Genomic DNA, 15,333 nt, shown 5'->3' with positions numbered 1-15,333 from the left:
GAAGTTTCATACAATGCTTCTGTGTAGTTTATATTTGAACATATTCTTTTTTCCACTATTACCCACTTAGCGCTACGAATGTCCAGTTGCATTTTCTACAGACAGAGTGTTTCAAAACTGCTCAATCAAAAGTATGGTTTAACTCTGTTAGCTGAATGCTCAGATCAGAAAGAAGTTTCACAGAATGCTTCTGTGTAGTTTATATTTGAATATATTCCTTTTTCCACTAGTACTCTCTTAGCGCTCCAAATGACCAGTTGCATTTTCTACAGAAAGAGAGTTCAGATCTGCTCAATCAAAAGTGTGGTTTAACTCTGTTAGCTGAATGCACAGATCAGAAAGAAGTTTCACAGAATGATTCTGTGTAGTTTATATTTGGAGACATTCCTTTTTCCACTATTACCCTCTTAGCGCTCCGAATCTCCACTTGCATTTTCTACAGAAAGAGTGTTTCAGAACGGCTCAATCAAACCTAAGGTTCAACTCTTTTAGTTGAACAAACAGAACAGAAAGAAGTTTCACACAATTCTTCTGTGTAGTTTTTATTTGTAGACATTCTTTTTCCCAATATAGGCCTCTTAGCGCTGAGAATGTCCAATTGCAGTTTCTACAGAAAGAGTGTTTCAGAACGGCTCAATCAAAAGTAAGGTTCAACTCTGTTAGTTGAATGCACAGAACAGAAAGAAGTTTCATACAATGCTTCTGTGTAGTTTATATTTGAACATATTCTTTTTTCCACTATTACCCACTTAGCACTACGAATGTCCAGTTGCATTTTCTACAGACAGAGTGTTTCAAAACTGCTCAATCAAAAGTATGGTTTAACTCTGTTAGCTGAATGCTCAGATCAGAAAGAAGTTTCACAGAATGCTTCTGTGTAGTTTATATTTGAATATATTCCTTTTTCCACTACTACGCTGTTAGCGCTCAAAATGTCCAGTTGCATTTTCTACAGAAATAGTGTTCAGATCTGCTAAATCAAAAGTATGGTTTAATTCTGTTAGCTGAATGCACAGATCAGAAAGAAGTTTCACCGAATGATACTGTGTAGTTTATATTTGAAGACATTCCTTTTTCCACTATTACCCTCTTAGCGCTCCGAATCTCCACTTGCATTTTCTACAAAAAGAGTGTTTCATAACTGCTCAATCAAAAATATGTTTTATCTCTGTTAACTGAATTTACAGATCAGAAATAAGTTTCACAGAATGCATCTGTGTAGTTTTTATTTGAAGATATTCTTTTTCCCAAAGTAGGCCTCTTAGCGCTTAGCATGTCCAATTGCAGTTTCTACAGAAAGAGTGTTTCAGAACGGCTCAATCAAAAGTAAGGTTCAACTCTGTTAGTTGAATGCACAGAACAGAAAGAATTTTCACGGAATGCTACTGTGTAGTTTATATTTGAATATATTCCTTTTTCCACTATTACCCTCTTAGCGCTCCGAATGTCCACTTGCATTTTCTACAGAAAGAGTGTTCAGAACTGCGCAATCAAAAGTATGGTTTAACTCTGTTAGCTTAATGAACATATCAGAAATAATTTTCACACAATGCTTCTGTGTAGTTTTTATTTGAAGATATTATTTTTCCCAGTATAGGCCTCTTAGCGCTCAGAATGTCCAATTGCAGTTTCTACAGAAAGAGTGTTTCAGAAAGGCTCAATCAAAAGTAAGGTTCAACTCTGTTAGTTGAATTCACAGAACAGAAAGAAGTTTCATACACTGCTTCTGTGTAGTTTATATTTGAACATATTCTTTTTTCCACAATTACCCACTTAGCGCTACGAATGTCCAGTTGCATTTTCTACAGACAGAGTGTTTCAAAACTGCTCAATCAAAAGTATGGTTTAACTCTGTTAGCTGAATGCTCAGATCAGAAAGAAGTTTCACAGAATGCTTCTGTGTAGTTTATATTTGAATATATTCCTTTTTCCACTACTACTCTCTTAGCGCTCCAAATGTCCAGTTGCATTTTCTACAGAAAGAGAGTTCAGATCTGCTCAATCAAAAGTATGGTTTAACTCTGTTAGCTGAATGCACAGATCAGAAAGAAGTTTCACCGAATGATTCTGTGTAGTTTATATTAGGAGACATTCCTTTTTCCACTATTACCCTCTTAGCGCTCCGAATCTCCACTTGCATTTTCTACAGAAAGAGTGTTTCAGAACGGCTCAATCAAAACTAAGGTTCAACTCTTTTAGTTGAACAAACAGAACAGAAAGAAGTTTCACACAATTCCTCTGTGTAGTTTTTATTTGTAGACATTCTTTTTTCCAATATAGGCCTGTTAGCGCTCAGAATGTCCAATTGCAGTTTCTACAGAAAGAGTGTTTCAGAAAGGCTCAATGAAAAGTAAGGTTCAACTCTGTTAGTTGAATGCACAGAACAGAAAGAAGTTTCATACAATGCTTCTGTGTAGTTTATATTTGAACATATTGTTTTTTCCACTATTACCCACTTAGCGCTACGAATGTCCAGTTGCATTTTCTACAGACAGAGTGTTTCAAAACTGCTCAATCAAAAGTATGGTTTAACTCTGTTAGCTGAATGCTCAGATCAGAAAGAAGTTTCACAGAATGCTTCTGTGTAGTTTATATTTGAATATATTCCTTTTTCCACTAGTACTCTCTTAGCGCTCCAAATGACCAGTTGCATTTTCTACAGAAAGAGAGTTCAGATCTGCTCAATCAAAAGTGTGGTTTAACTCTGTTAGCTGAATGCACAGATCAGAAAGAAGTTTCACAGAATGATTCTGTGTAGTTTATATTTGGAGACATTCCTTTTTCCACTATTACCCTCTTAGCGCTCCGAATCTCCACTTGCATTTTCTACAGAAAGAGTGTTTCAGAACGGCTCAATCAAAACTAAGGTTCAACTCTTTTAGTTGAACAAACAGAACAGAAAGAAGTTTCACACAATTCTTCTGTGTAGTTTTTATTTGTAGACATTCTTTTTCCCAATATAGGCCTCTTAGCGCTGAGAATGTCCAATTGCAGTTTCTACAGAAAGAGTGTTTCAGAACGGCTCAATCAAAAGTAAGGTTCAACTCTGTTAGTTGAATGCACAGAACAGAAAGAAGTTTCATACAATGCTTCTGTGTAGTTTATATTTGAACATATTCTTTTTTCCACTATTACCCACTTAGCACTACGAATGTCCAGTTGCATTTTCTACAGACAGAGTGTTTCAAAACTGCTCAATCAAAAGTATGGTTTAACTCTGTTAGCTGAATGCTCAGATCAGAAAGAAGTTTCACAGAATGCTTCTGTGTAGTTTATATTTGAATATATTCCTTTTTCCACTACTACGCTGTTAGCGCTCAAAATGTCCAGTTGCATTTTCTACAGAAATAGTGTTCAGATCTGCTAAATCAAAAGTATGGTTTAATTCTGTTAGCTGAATGCACAGATCAGAAAGAAGTTTCACCGAATGATACTGTGTAGTTTATATTTGAAGACATTCCTTTTTCCACTATTACCCTCTTAGCGCTCCGAATCTCCACTTGCATTTTCTACAAAAAGAGTGTTTCATAACTGCTCAATCAAAAATATGTTTTATCTCTGTTAACTGAATTTACAGATCAGAAATAAGTTTCACAGAATGCATCTGTGTAGTTTTTATTTGAAGATATTCTTTTTCCCAAAGTAGGCCTCTTAGCGCTTAGCATGTCCAATTGCAGTTTCTACAGAAAGAGTGTTTCAGAACGGCTCAATCAAAAGTAAGGTTCAACTCTGTTAGTTGAATGCACAGAACAGAAAGAATTTTCACGGAATGCTACTGTGTAGTTTATATTTGAATATATTCCTTTTTCCACTATTACCCTCTTAGCGCTCCGAATGTCCACTTGCATTTTCTACAGAAAGAGTGTTCAGAACTGCGCAATCAAAAGTATGGTTTAACTCTGTTAGCTTAATGAACATATCAGAAATAATTTTCACACAATGCTTCTGTGTAGTTTTTATTTGAAGATATTATTTTTCCCAGTATAGGCCTCTTAGCGCTCAGAATGTCCAATTGCAGTTTCTACAGAAAGAGTGTTTCAGAAAGGCTCAATCAAAAGTAAGGTTCAACTCTGTTAGTTGAATTCACAGAACAGAAAGAAGTTTCATACACTGCTTCTGTGTAGTTTATATTTGAACATATTCTTTTTTCCACAATTACCCACTTAGCGCTACGAATGTCCAGTTGCATTTTCTACAGACAGAGTGTTTCAAAACTGCTCAATCAAAAGTATGGTTTAACTCTGTTAGCTGAATGCTCAGATCAGAAAGAAGTTTCACAGAATGCTTCTGTGTAGTTTATATTTGAATATATTCCTTTTTCCACTACTACTCTCTTAGCGCTCCAAATGTCCAGTTGCATTTTCTACAGAAGGAGAGTTCAGATCTGCTCAATCAAAAGTATGGTTTAACTCTGTTAGCTGAATGCACAGATCAGAAAGAAGTTTCACCGAATGATTCTGTGTAGTTTATATTAGGAGACATTCCTTTTTCCACTATTACCCTCTTAGCGCTCCGAATCTCCACTTGCATTTTCTACAGAAAGAGTGTTTCAGAACGGCTCAATCAAAACTAAGGTTCAACTCTTTTAGTTGAACAAACAGAACAGAAAGAAGTTTCACACAATTCCTCTGTGTAATTTTTATTTGTAGACATTCTTTTTTCCAATATAGGCCTGTTAGCGCTCAGAATGTCCAATTGCAGTTTCTACAGAAAGAGTGTTTCAGAAAGGCTCAATGAAAAGTAAGGTTCAACTCTGTTAGTTGAATGCACAGAACAGAAAGAAGTTTCATACAATGCTTCTGTGTAGTTTATATTTGAACATATTCTTTTTTCCACTATTACCCACTTAGCGCTACGAATGTCCAGTTGCATTTTCTACAGACAGAGTGTTTCAAAACTGCTCAATCAAAAGTATGGTTTAACTCTGTTAGCTGAATGCTCAGATCAGAAAGAAGTTTCACAGAATGCTTCTGTGTAGTTTATATTTGAATATATCCCTTTTTCCACTACTACGCTCTTAGCGCTCCAAATGTCCAGTTGCATTTTCTACAGAAAGAGTGTTCAGATCTGCTCAATCAAAAGTATGGTTTAACTCTGTTAGCTGAATGCACAGATCAGAAAGAAGTTTCACCGAATGATTCTGTGTAGTTTATATTTGAAGACATTCCTTTTTCCACTATTACCCTCTTAGCGCTCCGAATCTCCACTTGCATTTTCTACAAAAAGAGTGTTTCATAACTGCTCCATCAAAAATATGTTTTATCTCTGTTAACTGAATTTACAGATCAGAAATAAGTTTCACAGAATGCATCTGTGTAGTTTTTATTTGAAGATATTCTTTTTCCCAATGTAGGCCTCTTAGCGCTTAGCATGTCCAATTGCAGTTTCTACAGAAAGAGTGTTTCAGAACGGCTCAATCAAAAGTAAGGTTCAACTCTGTTAGTTGAATGCACAGAACAGAAAGAATTTTCACAGAATGCTACTGTGTAGTTTATATTTGAATATATTCCTTTTTCCACTATTACCCTCTTAGCGCTCCGAATGTCCACTTGCATTTTCTACAGAAAGAGTGTTCAGAACTGCGCAATCAAAAGTATGGTTTAACTCTGTTAGCTTAATGAACATATCAGAAATAAGTTTCACACAATGCTTCTGTGTAGTTTTTATTTGAAGATATTATTTTTCCCAATATAGGCCTCTTAGCGCTCAGAATGTCCAATTGCAGTTTCTACAGAAAGAGTGTTTCAGAAAGGCTCAATCAAAAGTAAGGTTCAACTCTGTTAGTTGAATGCACAGAACAGAAAGAAGTTTCATACAATGCTTCTGTGTAGTTTATATTTGAACATATTCTTTTTTCCACTATTACCCATTTAGCGCTACGAATGTCCAGTTGCATTTTCTACAGACAGAGTGTTTCAAAACTACTCAATCAAAAGTATGGTTTAACTCTGTTAGCTGAATGCTCAGATCAGAAAGAAGTTTCACAGAATGCTTCTGTGTAGTTTATATTTGAATATATTCCTTTTTCCACTACTACTCTCTTAGCGCTCCAAATGTCCAGTTGCATTTTCTACAGAAAGAGTGTTCAGATCTGCTCAATCAAAAGTATGGTTTAACTCTGTTAGCTGAATGCACAGATCAGAAAGAAGTTTCACAGAATGATTCTGTGTAGTTTATATTTGGAGACATTCCTTTTTCCACTATTACCCTCTTAGCGCTCCGAATCTCCACTTGCATTTTCTACAGAAAGTGTGTTTCAGAACGGCTCAATCAAAACTAAGGTTCAACTCTTTTAGTTGAACAAACAGAACAGAAAAAAGCTTCACACAATTCTTCTGTGTAGTTTTTATTTGTAGACATTCTTTTTCCCAATATAGGCCTCTTAGCGCTCAGAATGTCCAATTGCAGTTTCTACAGAAAGAGTGTTTCAGAACGGCTCAATCAAAAGTAAGTTTCAACTCTGTTAGTTGAATGCACAGAACAGAAAGAAGTTTCATACAATGCTTCTGTGTAGTTTATATTTGAACATATTCTTTTTTCCACTATTACCCACTTAGCGCTACGAATGTCCAGTTGCATTTTCTACAGACAGAGTGTTTCAAAACTGCTCAATCAAAAGTATGGTTTAACTCTGTTAGCTGAATGCTCAGATCAGAAAGAAGTTTCACAGAATGCCTCTGTGTAGTTTATATTTGAATATATTCCTTTTTCCACTACTACGCTCTTAGCGCTCCAAATGTCCAGTTGCATTTTCTACAGAAAGAGTGTTCAGATCTGCTCAATCAAAAGTATGGTTTAACTCTGTTAGCTGAATGCACGGATCAGAAAGAAGTTTCACCGAATGATTCTGTGTAGTTTATATTTGAAGACATTCCTTTTTCCACTATTACCCTCTTAGCGCTCCCAATCTCCACTTGCATTTTCTACAAAAAGAGTGTTTCATAACTGCTCAATCAAAAATATGTTTTATCTCTGTTAACTGAATTTACAGATCAGAAATAAGTTTCACAGAATGCATCTGTGTAGTTTTTATTTGAAGATATTCTTTTTCCCAATGTAGGCCTCTTAGCGCTTAGCATGTCCAATTGCAGTTTCTACAGAAAGAGTGTTTCAGAACGGCTCAATCAAAAGTAAGGTTCAACTCTGTTAGTTGAATGCACAGAACAGAAAGAATTTTCACAGAATGCTACTGTGTAGTTTATATTTGAATATATTCCTTTTTCCACTATTACCCTCTTAGCGCTCCGAATGTCCACTTGCATTTTCTACAGAAAGATTGTTCAGAACTGCGCAATCAAAAGTATGGTTTAACTCTGTTAGCTTAATGAATATATCAGAAATAAGTTTCACACAATGCTTCTGTGTAGTTTTTATTTGAAGATATTATTTTTCCCAATATAGGCCTCTTAGCGCTCAGAATGTCCAATTGCAGTTTCTACAGAAAGAGTGTTTCAGAAAGGCTCAATCAAAAGTAAGGTTCAACTCTGTTAGTTGAATGCACAGAACAGAAAGAAGTTTCATACAATGCTTCTGTGTAGTTTATATTTGAACATATTCTTTTTTCCACTATTACCCACTTAGCGCTACGAATGTCCAGTTGCATTTTCTACAGACAGAGTGTTTCAAAACTGCTCAATCAAAAGTATGGTTTAACTCTGTTAGCTGAATGCTCAGATCAGAAAGAAGATTCACAGAATGCCTCTGTGTAGTTTATATTTGAATATATTCCTTTTTCCACTACTACGCTCTTAGCGCTCCAAATGTCCAGTTGCATTTTCTACAGAAAGAGTGTTCAGATCTGCTCAATCAAAAGTATGTTTTAACTCTGTTAGCTGAATGCACGGATCAGAAAGAAGTTTCACCGAATGATTTTGTGTAGTTTATATTTGAAGACATTCCTTTTTCCACTATTACCCTCTTAGCGCTCCCAATCTCAACTTGCATTTTCTACAAAAAGAGTGTTTCATAACTGCTCAATCAAAAATATGTTTTATCTCTGTTAACTGAATTTACAGATCAGAAATAAGTTTCACAGAATGCATCTGTGTAGTTTTTATTTGAAGATATTCTTTTTCCCAATGTAGGCCTCTTAGCGCTTAGCATGTCCAATTGCAGTTTCTACAGAAAGAGTGTTTCAGAACGGCTCAATCAAAAGTAAGGTTCAACTCTGTTAGTTGAATGCACAGAACAGAAAGTATTTTCACAGAATGCTACTGTGTAGTTTATATTTGAATATATTCCTTTTTCCACTATTACCCTCTTAGCGCTCCGAATGTCCACTTGCATTTTCTACAGAAAGAGTGTTCAGAACTTCGCAATCAAAAGTATGGTTTAACTCTGTTAGCTTAATGAACATATCACAAATAAGTTTCACACAATGCTTCTGTGTAGTTTTTATTTGAAGATATTATTTTTCCCAATAGAGGCCTCTTAGCGCTCAGAATGTCCAATTGCAGTTTCTACAGAAAGAGTGTTTCAGAAAGGCTCAATCAAAAGTAAGGTTCAACTCTGTTAGATGAATTCACAGAACAGAAAGAAGTTTCATACACTGCTTCTGTGTAGTTTATATTTGAACATATTCTTTTTTCCACAATTACCCACTTAGCGCTACGAATGTCCAGTTGCATTTTCTACAGACAGAGTGTTTCAAAACTGCTCAATCAAAAGTATGGTTTAACTCTGTTAGCTGAATGCTCAGATCAGAAAGAAGTTTCACAGAATGCTTCTGTGTAGTTTATTTTTGAATATATTCCTTTTTCCACTAATACTCTCTTAGCGCTCCAAATGTCCAGTTGCATTTTCTACAGAAAGAGAGTTCAGATCTGCTCAATCAAAAGTGTGGTTTAACTCTGTTAGCTGAATGCACAGATCAGAAAGAAGTTTCACCGAATGATTCTGTGTAGTTTATATTAGGAGACATTCCTTTTTCCACTATTACCCTCTTAGCGCTCCGAATCTCCACTTGCATTTTCTACAGAAAGAGTGTTTCAGAACGGCTCAATCAAAACTAAGGTTCAACTCTTTTAGTTGAACAAACAGAACAGAAAGAAGTTTCACACAATTCTTCTGTGTAGTTTTTATTTGTAGACATTCTTTTTCCCAATATAGGCCTCTTAGCGCTCAGATTGTCCAATTGCAGTTTCTACAGAAAGAGGGTTTCAGAACGGCTCAATCAAAAGTAAGGTTCAACTCTGTTAGTTGAATGCACAGAACAGAAAGAAGTTTCATACAATGCTTCTGTGTAGTTTATATTTGAACATATTCTTTTTTCCACTATTACCCACTTAGCGCTACGAATATCCAGTTGCATTTTCTACAGACAGAGTGTTTCAAAACTGCTCAATCAAAAGTATGGTTTAACTCTGTTAGCTGAATGCTCAGATCAGAAAAAAGTTTCACAGAATGCTTCTGTGTAGTTTATATTTGAATATATTCCTTTTTCCACTACTACGCTCTTAGCGCTCCAAATGTCCAGTTGCATTTTCTACAGAAAGAGTGTTCAGATCTGCTCAATCAAAAGTATGGTTTAACTCTGTTAGCTGGATGCACAGATCAGAAAGAAGTTTCACCGAATGATTCTGTGTAGTTTATATTTGAAGACATTCCTTTTTCCACTATTACCCTCTTAGCGCTCTGAATCTCCACTTGCATTTTCTACAAAAAGAGTGTTTCATAACTGCTCAATCAAAAATATGTTTTATCTCTGTTAACTGAATTTACAGATCAGAAATAAGTTTCACAGAATGCATCTGTGTAGTTTTTATTTGAAGATATTCTTTATCCCAATGTAGGCCTCTTAGCGCTTAGCATGTCCAATTGCAGTTTCTACAGAAAGAGTGTTTCAGAACGGCTCAATCAAAAGTAAGGTTCAACTCTGTTAGTTGAATGCACAGAACAGAAAGAATTTTCACAGAATGCTACTGTGTAGTTTATATTTGAATATATTCCTTTTTCCACTATTACCCTCTTAGCGCTCCGAATGTCCACTTGCATTTTCTACAGAAAGAGTGTTCAGAACTGCGCAATCAAAAGTATGGTTTAACTCTGTTAGCTTAATGAACATATCAGAAATAAGTTTCACACAATGCTTCTGTGTAGTTTTTATTTGAAGATATTATTTTTCCCAATATATGCCTCTTAGCGCTCAGAATGTCCAATTGCAGTTTCTACAGAAAGAGTGTTTCAGAAAGGCTCAATCAAAAGTAAGGTTCAACTCTGTTAGTTGAATGCACAGAACAGAAAGAAGTTTCATACAATGCTTCTTTGTAGTTTATATTTGAACATATTCTTTTTTCCACTATTACCCACTTAGCGCTACGAATGTCCAGTTGCATTTTCTACAGACAGAGTGTTTCAAAACTGCTCAATCAAAAGTATGGTTTAACTCTGTTAACTGAATGCTCAGATCAGAAAGAAGTTTCACAGAATGCTTCTGTGTAGTTTATATTTGAATATATTCCTTTTTCCACTACTACGCTCTTAGCGCTCCAAATGTCCAGTTGCATTTTCTACAGAAAGAGTGTTCAGATCTGCTCAATCAAAAGTATGGTTTAACACTGTTAGCTGAATGCACAGATCAGAAAGAAGTTTCACCGAATGATTCTGTGTAGTTTATATTTGTAGACATTCCTTTTTCCACTATTACCCTCTTAGCGCTCCGAATCTCCACTTGCATTTTCTACAAAAAGAGTGTTTCATAACTGCTCAATCAAAAATATGTTTTATCTCTGTTAACTGAATTTACAGATCAGTAATAAGTTTCACAGAATGCATCTGTGTAGTTTTTATTTGAAGATATTCTTTTTCCCAATGTAGGCCTCTTAGCGCTTAGCATGTCCAATTGCAGTTTCTACAGAAAGAGTGTTTCAGAACGGCTCAATCAAAAGTAAGGTTCAACTCTGTTAGTTGAATGCACAGAACAGAAAGAATTTTCACAGAATGCTACTGTGTAGTTTATATTTGAATATATTCCTTTTTCCACTATTACCCTCTTAGCGCTCCGAATGTCCACTTGCATTTTCTACAGAAAGAGTGTTCAGAACTGCGCAATCAAAAGTATGGTTTAACTCTGTTAGCTGAATGCACAGATCAGAAAGAAGTTTCACAGAATGATTCTGTGTAGTTTATATTTGGAGACATTCCTTTTTCCACTATTACCCTCTTAGCGCTCAGAATGTCCAATTGCAGTTTCTACAGAAAGAGTGTTTCAGAAAGGCTCAATCAAAACTAAGTTTCAACACTTTTAGTTGAACAAACAGAACAGAAAGAAGTTTCACACAATTCTTCTGTGTAGTTTTTATTTGTAGACATTCTTTTTCCCAATATAGGCCTCTTAGCGCTCAGAATGTCCAATTGCAGTTTCTACAGAAAGAGTGTTTCAGAACGGCTCAATCAAAAGTAAGGTTCAACTCTGTTAGTTGAATGCACAGAACAGAAAGAAGTTTCATACAATGCTTCTGTGTAGTTTATATTTGAACATATTCTTTTTTCCACTATTACCCACTTAGCGCTACGAATGTCCAGTTGCATTTTCTACAGACAGAGTGTTTCAAAACTGCTCAATCAAAAGTATGGTTTAACTCTGTTAGCTGAATGCTCAGATCAGAAAGAAGTTTCACAGAATGCCTCTGTGTAGTTTATATTTGAATATATTCCTTTTTCCTCTACTACGCTCCTAGCGCTCCAAATGTCCAGTTGCATTTTCTACAGAAAGAGTGTTCAGATCTGCTCAATCAAAAGTATGGTTTAACTCTGTTAGCTGAATGCACGGATCAGAAAGAAGTTTCACCGAATGATTCTGTGTAGTTTATATTTGAAGACATTCCTTTTTCCACTATTACCCTCTTAGCGCTCCCAATCTCCACTTGCATTTTCTACAGAAAGTGTGTTACAGAACGGCTCAATCAAAACGAAGTTTCAACTCTTTTAGTTGAACAAACAGAACAGAAAGACGTTTCACACAATTCTTCTGTGTAGTTTTTATTTGTAGACATTCTTTTTCCCAATATAGGCCTCTTAGCGCTCAGAATGTCCAATTGCAGTTTCTACAGAAAGAGTGTTTCAGAACGGCTCAATCAAAAGTAAGGTTCAACTCTGTTAGTTGAATGCACAGAACAGAAAGAAGTTTCATACAATGATTCTGTGTAGTTTATATTTGAACATATTCTTTTTTCCACTATTACCCACTTAGCGCTACGAATGTCCAGTTGCATTTTCTACAGACAGAGTGTTTCAAAACTGCTCAATCAAAAGTATGGTTTAACTCTGTTAGCTGAATGCTCATATCAGAAAGAAGTTTCACAGAATGCCTCTCTGTAGTTTATATTTGAATATATTCCTTTTTCCACTACTACGCTCTTAGCGCTCCAAATGTCCAGTTGCATTTTCTACAGAAAGAGTGTTCAGATCTGCTCAATCAAAAGTATGGTTTAACTCTGTTAGCTGAATGCACGGATCAGAGAGAAGTTTCACCGAATGATTCTGTATAGTTTATATTTGAAGACATTCCTTTTTCCACAATTACCCTCTTAGCGCTCCCAATCTCAACTTGCATTTTCTACAAAAAGAGTGTTTCATAACTGCTCAATCAAAAATATGTTTTATCTCTGTTAACTGAATTTACAGATCAGAAATAAGTTTCACAGAATGCATCTGTGTAGTTTTTATTTGAAGATATTCTTTTTCCCAATGTAGGCCTCTTAGCGCTTAGCATGTCCAATTGCAGTTTCTACAGAAAGAGTGTTTCAGAACGGCTCAATCAAAAGTAAGGTTCAACTCTGTTAGTTGAATGCACAGAACAGAAAGAATTTTCACAGAATGCTACTGTGTAGTTTATATTTGAATATATTCCTTTTTCCACTATTACCCTCTTAGCGCTCCGAATGTCCACTTGCATTTTCTACAGAAAGAGTGTTCAGAACTGCGCAATCAAAAGTATGGTTTAACTCTGTTAGCTTAATGAACATATCAGAAATAAGTTTCACACAATGCTTCTGTGTAGTTTTTATTTGAAGATATTATTTTTCCCAATAGAGGCCTCTTAGCGCTCAGAATGTCCAATTGCAGTTTCTACAGAAAGAGTGTTTCAGAAAGGCTCAATCAAAAGTAAGATTCAACTCTGTTAGTTGAATTCACAGAACAGAAAGAAGTTTCATACACTGCTTCTGTTTAGTTTATAATTGAACATATTTTTTTTCCACAATTACCCACTTAGCGCTACGAATGTCCAGTTGCATTTTCTACAGACAGAGTGTTTCAAAACTGCTCAATCAAAAGTATGGTTTAACTCTGTTAGCTGAATGCTCAGATCAGAAAGAAGTTTCACAGAATGCTTCTGTGTAGTTTATATTTGAATATATTCCTTTTTCCACTAGTACTCTCTTAGCGCTCCAAATGTCCAGTTGCATTTTCTACAGAAAGAGAGTTCAGATCTGCTCAATCAAAAGTATGGTTTAACTCTGTTAGCTGAATGAACAGATCAGAAAGAAGTTTCACATAATGATTCTGTGTAGTTTATATTTGGAGACATTCCTTTTTCCACTATTACCCTCTTAGCGCTCCGAATCTCCACTTGCATTTTCTACAGAAAGAGTGTTTCAGAACGGCTCAATCAAAACTAAGGTTCAACTCTTTTAGTTGAACAAACAGAACAGAAAGAAGTTTCACACAATTCTTCTGTGTAGTTTTTATTTGTAGACATTCTTTTTCCCAATATAGGCCTCTTAGCGCTCAGAATGTCCAATTGCAGTTTCTACAGAAAGAGTGTTTCAGAACGGCTCAATCAAAAGTAAGGTTCAACTCTGTTAGTTGAATGCACAGAACAGAAAGAAGTTTCATACAATGCTTCTGTGTAGTTTATATTTGAACATATTCTTTTTTCCACTATTACCCACTTAGCGCTACGAATGTCCAGTTGCATTTTCTACAGACAGAGTGTTTCAAAACTGCTCAATCAAAAGTATGGTTTAACTCTGTTAGCTGAATGCTCAGATCAGAAAGAAGTTTCACAGAATGCTTCTGTGTAGTTTATATTTGAATATATTACTTTTTCCACTACTACGCTCTTAGCGCTCCAAATGTCCAGTTGCATTTTCTACAGAAAGAGTGTTCAGATCTGCTCAATCAAAAGTATGTTTTAACTCTGTTAGCTGAATGCACAGATCAGAAAGAAGTTTCACCGAATGATTCTGTGTAGTTTATATTTGAAGACATTCCTTTTTCCACTATTACCCTCTTAGCGCTCCGAATCTGCACTTGCATTTTCTACAAAAAGAGTGTTTCATAACTGCTCAATCAAAAATATGTTTTATCTCTGTTAACTGAATTTACAGATCAGAAATAAGTTTCACAGAATGCATCTGTGTAGTTTTTATTTGAAGATATTCTTTTTCCCAATGTAGGCCTCTTAGCGCTTAGCATGTCCAATTGCAGTTTCTACAGAAAGAGTGTTTCAGAACGGCTCAATCAAAAGTAAGGTTCAACTCTGTTAGTTGAATGCACAGAACAGAAAGAATTTTCACAGAATGCTACTGTGTAGTTTATATTTGAATATATTCCTTTTTCCACTATTACCCTCTTAGCGCTCCGAATGACCACTTGCATTTTCTACAGAAAGAGTGTTCAGAACTGCGCAATCAAAAGTATGGTTTAACTCTGTTAGCTTAATGAACATATCAGAAATAAGTTTCACACAATGCTTCTGTGTAGTTTTTATTTGAAGATATTATTTTTCCCAATATAGGCCTCTTAGCGCTCAGAATGTCCAATTGCAGTTTCTACAGAAAGAGCGTTTCAGAAAGGCTCAATCAAAAGTAAGGTTCAACTCTGTTAGTTGAATGCACAGAACAGAAATAAGTTTCATACAATGCTTCTGTGTAGTTTATATTTGAACATATTCTTTTTTCCACTATTACCCACTTAGCGCTACGAATGTCCAGTTGCATTTTCTACAGACAGAGTGTTTCAAAACTGCTCAATCAAAAGTATGGTTTAACTCTGTTAGCTGAATGCTCAGATCAGAAAGAAGTTTCACAGAATGATTCTGTGTAGTTTATATTTGAATATATTCCTTTTTCCACTACTACGCTCTTAGCGCTCCAAATGTCCAGTTGCATTTTCTACAGAAAGAGTGTTCAGATCTGCTCAATCAAAAGTATGGTTTAACTCTGTTAGCTGAATGCACAGATCAGAAAGAAGTTTCACCGAATGATTCTGTGTAGTTTATATTTGAAGACATTCCTTTTTCCACTATTACCCTCTTAGCGCTCCGAATCTCCACTTGCATTTTCTACAAAAAGAGTGTTTCATAACTGCTCAATCAAAAATATGTTTTAT

This window comes from Symphalangus syndactylus, chromosome 20, assembly GCF_028878055.3.
Source record: "Symphalangus syndactylus isolate Jambi chromosome 20, NHGRI_mSymSyn1-v2.1_pri, whole genome shotgun sequence".
NCBI classification, from domain to species: domain Eukaryota; kingdom Metazoa; phylum Chordata; class Mammalia; order Primates; family Hylobatidae; genus Symphalangus; species Symphalangus syndactylus.
The sequence above is the reverse complement of the archived record's forward strand: the minus strand, read 5'-3'. Positions refer to the sequence as shown.